At 43.9% G+C, this 6,882-nt stretch overlaps 1 pseudogene; it reads left to right on the top strand.

Moving 5' to 3' along the window:
* The first annotated feature begins 4,198 nt into the window (after positions 1-4,198).
* On the top strand, positions 4,199-6,665 carry LOC145355627 (mitochondrial import receptor subunit TOM20 homolog pseudogene; annotated as a pseudogene).
* The last annotated feature ends 217 nt before the right edge of the window (positions 6,666-6,882 follow it).

Below are 6,882 nucleotides of genomic sequence, written 5' to 3'. Positions count from 1 at the left end.
AAGTGCAATGATTTTGTGAATTTCCCCAACCTCCTAAGCAGCTGAAATTCCAAAAAGGCAGGTTGATTTTCTCATATTATAATGGATTTATATCAACCTATTTTATATATTCTAAGGCTGCTAAACAATAAGTTCAAACTGGGGGTAATGACAATCATTATTAACGTCAAACTCCAGGGTGGCAATGTGGCACAGCAGCTAGCACAGCGCCAGAGACCTGCCTTCGATTCCGGCTTGGGACACGTTCTCCCCATGTCTGTGTGGGTTTCCTCCAAGCCGTTTGGTTTCCTCCCACAGTCCGAAAGACGTGCTGGTTAGATGCCCTTGGTCATGTTAAAATTCTCCCTCAGTGTACCTGAACAGGCGCTGGAGTGTGGCGACTAGGGGATTTTCACAGTAACTTCATAGCAGTGTTAATGTAAGCCTGCTTGTGACACTAATAAATAAACTTAAACCGTCCCAGTTCTTTATTCGCACCCATGTAATAGATAATGATCTTTCCACAGTGTTTTAAAATATACATATTCATAGAAACCCTACAGTACAGAAGGAGGCCATTCAGCCCATCAAGTCTGCACCAACCACCATCCCACCCAGGCCCTACCCCCATATCGTGTCTCATCTTCCTCTGTCTCTTTTCAGTCTTTCTTTTACGCTGTAGCTTTTTTGGGGTTTTTTTTTATCATTCTCCCTCCTTCATTTTCATGTGGGTTTTTTGGCATCAACTAGTCCTGTAGTCTAATTCCTCTAGCGCTGGTCTTCCCAGTTTGCCAGCTTTCTTCACTTTCTAGTCTGTGCCTGTTGTCTTGTTCAATCTGTTCCCTCAATCTCTCAGCACCGTCCCATTGATCCTGGGGCGTTATCTTACTCTATCTCCCCACCCTGTCTCTTCAATTTCATAGTCCTCTTTGATCCCAAGGCTTTGGCCTTCTCAGACTTTCAACAGTTCTGTCTGTATCTTCTGTCTGTGCCCCTTTTGAGTTTGATGTGGAGATGCTGGCATTGGAATGGGGTGGGCACAGTTAGAAGTCGCACAACACCAGGTTGAAGTCCGACAAGTTTATTTGGAATCACGCGCTGCCAATAACAGACACAAGAAGTGGCACTGAAGCACTTGGCACCAACATAAAGAAATAAGGGGCAAGGGGTGGGTCCCATAATGTCACACGGGCAACTGTTTTTTTGAAGATCATTTTTAAAGGCCGCCCAGTGCACAAGAGTTCACTTGGAGCCCATCCCACCCCCCATCTGCTGGCACTGCCCCCTGGTGCACCCCCTGACATCCAACCCCTCCACACACACACACACACACACATACACACACACACACACACAGAGTGGTGCACTCACCTGAGCTCCTCTGGGAGGTCTGCTCACCAGGTACACGCCTTGTGAGATCAGTCAGGTTTCATGCCAGTCTGTCCTCATGCCAACATCAATGGACTTTCTTATGGGAAGGGAAGAGATGACAATTCAGGCAAGGAGGCCTGGTTATGATACACTAACAATGCATCTGAAATTGAACACTGGGGAACGCGTTACTTCACTGAGAGGAGAGAGGATAATTGCATCATATTTTTACGTTGGCACGAAATGTGATTTGGACACCCTGTGAGATTTTCCGCTCCTGCCCCCAAAGCCGCTTGGCGAAAACGGGCGCAGAAAACCCGGCCAAAGTAAATCCTTCTCCTGGCCTTCATAGCCTAAGGCCTAACTGTATGAAATGCTACTGAGACACAGTTAACATCATCACAGGAAGTGAAAAAATATCCCATAATCCTACTCTCTCTCATAGACCTCATGGCAAGGAAACCTCAGTAAGAGATGATCCAGTGAAGGTAAGTGTTTTCTTTACCTCAGTAGATTATGTAAATATTCTGTGTTAGCATGACGAGAACCAAGAGTCTTATATGGTGGCAGCGAGTGAAAGAACAAGAGTGGGAAAAGTCGACATTGTTACCGGAAAACTTAAAGGAGGTTGTGGATCTTAACCAAGGAGAAGCGTGGCATTGAAGAATTACTCAATATTTTGGCACATCAGGCCTCATGGAGAAGCCAGCAACAAGCAGATCAGTACATTGTTATATGTGATGAATAGCTGTACAGACAACATCCTAGTCAGGCAAGGGACCAACAAAAAAGAAAGTCAGAAAATTACTTTGTGCCTACTTTAGTCTGTGAAAGAACACAAGCGAGCTAAATCTAGCAAGCATACCCAAGTCAAAGGGGGAGTACAGATACGTTTATCAGTGATCTGCATAGACATGTAGATGACTGTGAATATGGCAGCTTAAAAGGTAAACTAATCAGGGATGGAATTGTTGTCAGAGTGTAAACTCAACCGAATTTATGAATTCTCACAGCTGACTGTTAAGTTCTTTGGACATATTGTGGACGCATCCAACATCAGAATCGATCTACAGAAGATGAGAAGAATCAAGTTTCCAGCTCCTCGCAAAGTGACTGAGCTCCAGAGATTGATGGGTACAGTAAACAAAGTCAAAAAGTTCCTGCCCAATCTAGCTGTTGTCAATGAGTCACCACGTCAGCTGTTGTGTCGAGGCAATACATGGGGCTGGGAAGAAGTGCAGCGGAGAGCTTGAGAAAATCACAGACATGGTGATATTCTAGCTCACTCTGACTCAGAGCTACCCACTATCACTATTGCAGTTACATCTTCTCCAGGATTGGAAGCTGTACACTTTCAGATACAGACAGATGGAAAGTGTGGACTGGTTTGCTACACATCCTGTTCACCGACAGAGATTGAATAGTGATGCGCAGTGATAGAGAATGAAAGAAAGAAGGATGAATTTCTATGTAGGTTTGTGAACATTTCACAGATGATGTTCTTCATCATTATTTCAAGACAGACATAGACAACAAATCTTTCCAAAAGAGAAAATGCTGGAAAATTTCAACAGGTCTGGCAGCAGAGAGAAAAGAGGAGAGAAAAGAGCTAACATTTCGAGTCCAGCCCTTTGTCAAAGCTTCGCCCCATTTTTGACCATAAATCTTTAACCCATAATTTCTGACCTCCAGTCCCCACCCTGCCCACACCACACCTTGCCTGGAGACTCCCAGACAAGGATTGCGTGGCAATTAACCAGAAAGTCCAACCTCTGACAGGTGGTACAATAGGAACCATCTAAAAATGTGATACATATCAATTTAGTATGGCCAATCCCCCTAATCTGCACATCTTTGGACACCAAGGGGTAATTTAGCATGGATAATCCACCTAACCTGTACATCTTTGGATACGAAGGGACAATTTGGCATGGACAATCCACCTAACCTGCACATCTTTGGACACTATGAGGCAATTCAGCATGGTCAATCCATCTAACCTGCACATCTTTGGACACTGAGGGACAATGTAGCATGGTCAATACACCTAACCTGAACATCTTTTGGACACTAAGAGGCAAATTAGCATGGCCAATCCACCTAACCTGCACTGTGAAATACTTAGGGCCATTCTGAATTCATGAAAGGCACCAGTCTTTTTTTAACCTAAATATCCTGACCGCAACAATCCTTCCTGGCAATCTCTATAAGTCTTTGTAAAGAAACACTTCCAGATGTTTGTCCTAAGCTAGCTCTTGATGTCAGGGCTACTTGTGGTTGTTGAAATTTTCACATTTTATCCCAGGCTCAGAATCACCAACCTCAATAAAAAGAAAATGTTTGGCACGCTGGCTATTGGACAGCAGTGTGAGGTAGTTCAGAGAAAACGACACATTAACTAAAACCAGAAGCAAGGTTGTTCTGTTATTAAGAATGAGACACACTGCCCTTTTCAAAGTTATTTCCTCCTCACCATTTGGTCTTCATCACTGAGAAGAAATGGACCCCAGAGTTTGAAGTTTGAGCTTCTGACTCTCATTAGTTCCATCATTCCTGTATTTTAGGTGCCAGTATTACTGGAGATGTCAATTCTTATAAAGGTGAAAATGGTTTTGAATCCGTCACTGGAACGGCCAAGAATGTTGTCAACTAAACCCATGGAATAAGTGACCAAGGAAGGCATGTAGTTATAAATGAGTGGGAATGATATGTCAGCAGTCTTCCTCCCATGTTCAGAAACAGGCCTCGTCCTAAATGTTTGCTAATGCTGTTTCCAAACAAACTGCTTGGAAGCTGCGTGAACTTTGTCATGGTTGAAGCGACCTTTCCTCTGTCTTCCTTTAGGAACATGGTTAGCTTCAATGAGCAAACTCCACGCAGCACTAAAGCCAAGATGGTCGCCATTCGACACTGTGGGAAAGGTACAAATCTCAGTGTCAGCATTTGGTGGATAGGGTATGGGTGCTTCTGGCACAGGATGAATTAGATACTTCACGAATATTTTGATCAGGAAAAAGCCATGAAACCTATTTGTTCCTTTTTATGAATCTGAAATCCATCTACCCACATTCTCTCCAGCCCTTGATTTCATTCCCTCCCTAATTTACAATGCACCTTTTCTTGAACCAATCTACATGATCTGTTTCCAGTTATTCCACAACCCATTAGTTGAAAGACATGCACCTGTTTTTTCTTCCAATACTTGATTTGCCTTAATTAATCATTTAACCTGTTTGAACCCTTCACCAGAGTAAAAATGTGTACCCCAAATTCCATATGTATTAACCTCTCAGAAGAGTGGCTCAGATACGAGTAATCCTTCCGCACTATTAAACTCTGAATACTGACGACACACATGAGGTGAGCCACCTTCCTCAGGCACTTATGGCTGTCATCAACAATGTTTATTGCCCATCACTTGTGACAGAAACAGAAGTTTTTCAGATACAACTGGTTGGAGATACTTGTAAGTTATGTTTACACAGTCTATCTAAAATCATACACAGAAATCTTACATTTTAACTCATTCTGTTCTTGCCACTAGTTTTACTCTCCATTTACTGGCAATCTAGTACCCCGTCCAAGTGACCATAATTCTCATGTCTGGGCTGTGGCAGTTTAACATGAGAAGAATGGAGTGTCATCACAGATAGTGTCTGCATATGTTCTTGCACGATAAGAATGGGTCAATCTTTTCCCTCCCCTGCACCAGGGGTTGCCGTGGAACTCCTACTATTGCCACATCTAACATTGGTTCACTCAATACCAATCAGGAATCAGCTTGGGGCCTTCTGGTGGCTCGGTTATTTCACTAGACTGTCTGACTGAAACATTGAGAAAACCCACTCAGTCTTTTACACCCCCCCAAAAAATCACAATTTAATCCCCAGGCCTGTGTCTTAAAGCTTTCCTTTATTTTTATTCACCTTTTCACTTCTTTCCTTCCTTTGTTTTGGGAAGGAAGTGTGCAGATCAGTGTCTGAGCTGGAATGACTGGGAGAGATTCATTTCGGAGAGAGTTTTCACTTTTGTTATTCTGTCTGAGGTTCACAAGAATAATCCCAGAAATGAAGGGTTTGTCACATGAGGAGCGTTTGAGTTGTCTGGGTCAATACTCAACGGAGTTTAGAAGGATGGAGGGGGAAATCTAATTGAAACTTACAGAATACTGAGAGGACTGCATAGACTAGATGTGGAGAGGATGTTTCCACTAGTGTGAGAGACTGGAACTTGAGGGCACAACCTCAGGGTGAAGGGGCGATCCTTTAAAATTGAGAGGAGGAGGAATTTCTTCAGCCAGAGGGTGGTGAATTATAAGACCATAAAACCATAAGAGCAGAATTAGTCCATTCGGCCCATTGAGTCTGCTCTGCCACGGCTGATATCATCCTCATCCCCATTCTCCTGCTTTCTCCTCATAACCCTTGATCCCCTTATTGATCAAGAATCAGAGCGTTTTGGAGGCCAGATCATTGAGTGTCTTTAAGACAGAGATAGATAGATTCTTGATCAATAAGGGGAACAAGGGTTATGGGGAGAAGGCAGGAGAATGGGAATGAGAATATCAGCCATGATGGAATGGCAGAGCAGATACGATGGGCCGAATGGCCTAATTCTACTCCTATGGCTTATAATCCTACAGTCTTATAATCAGCACTCCCCAATTTATCTTGTCTGCCCTTCCGCAGTTTGTACACTTGGCGGGATCTCACACTGTTGCCTCAACCCTTTGACTTTAGCAATCAAAATAAATTGTCGCTTCAAGAAAAACAATGCATGTGGTATTGTGGCATTTGTCATGATGACAAAGGGCTTCAGGCGAGACATCACAATCAGCTTTGTCCACAGTGACTAGCCTCAGTCTGCCCATCAGAGAAAAAAAGGTAAGGGAAGTGTGAAGTGTGGACACGGATAGGGCTATGATGAGTAAGGTCAGTGCTATTGCAGTGGGGATCTGCGGGGCCCTCTTTGTCGGCTATTGCATCTACTTCGACAGGAAGCGGCGGAATGACCCCAGCTTCAAGAAGCGACTCCAGGAGCGAAGAAGGAAGCAGAGATTGGCCACAAAGGGCAATGGGCTCTCCCACATGCCAAAACAGAAGGGTGTAGAGGCCATGCAGGCAATTTTCCTGGAGGAGATCCAGCTTGGAGAAGACTTTCTAGCACAAGGTGACTACGAGATTGGCGTCGATCACCTGTCAAATGCAATCGCGATTTGTGGCCAACCGCGGCAACTCCTTCAGGTCCTTCGACAGACCATTCCTCAACCAATTTTCCACTTGCTCCTGAGAAAACTCTCCAGCATCAGGTTATGAATCGAGAAATAGCAGATGATATTGAGTGAGGAGCCTTGTCCACGGACCACATCTCTTTATATTTCAGATAAAGTGACAGCTAATGTAGAACTCTTGTGTCTAAGCTAGGAAATGCGTTTAATTCAGACTTTCTGCACCCACTTAGAAATTCACTTTCTTCCTTGTAGCCTTTTCCCAACCGTATACACCCCCTTGCTGCACGCACACAAACACTGTT

The sequence above is a fragment of the Carcharhinus amblyrhynchos genome, chromosome 19, assembly GCF_965287045.1.
Source record: "Carcharhinus amblyrhynchos chromosome 19, sCarAmb.v2.hapA, whole genome shotgun sequence".
In the NCBI taxonomy this organism is placed as follows: domain Eukaryota; kingdom Metazoa; phylum Chordata; class Chondrichthyes; order Carcharhiniformes; family Carcharhinidae; genus Carcharhinus; species Carcharhinus amblyrhynchos.
This window is presented reverse-complemented; position numbering and strand designations above follow the sequence as displayed.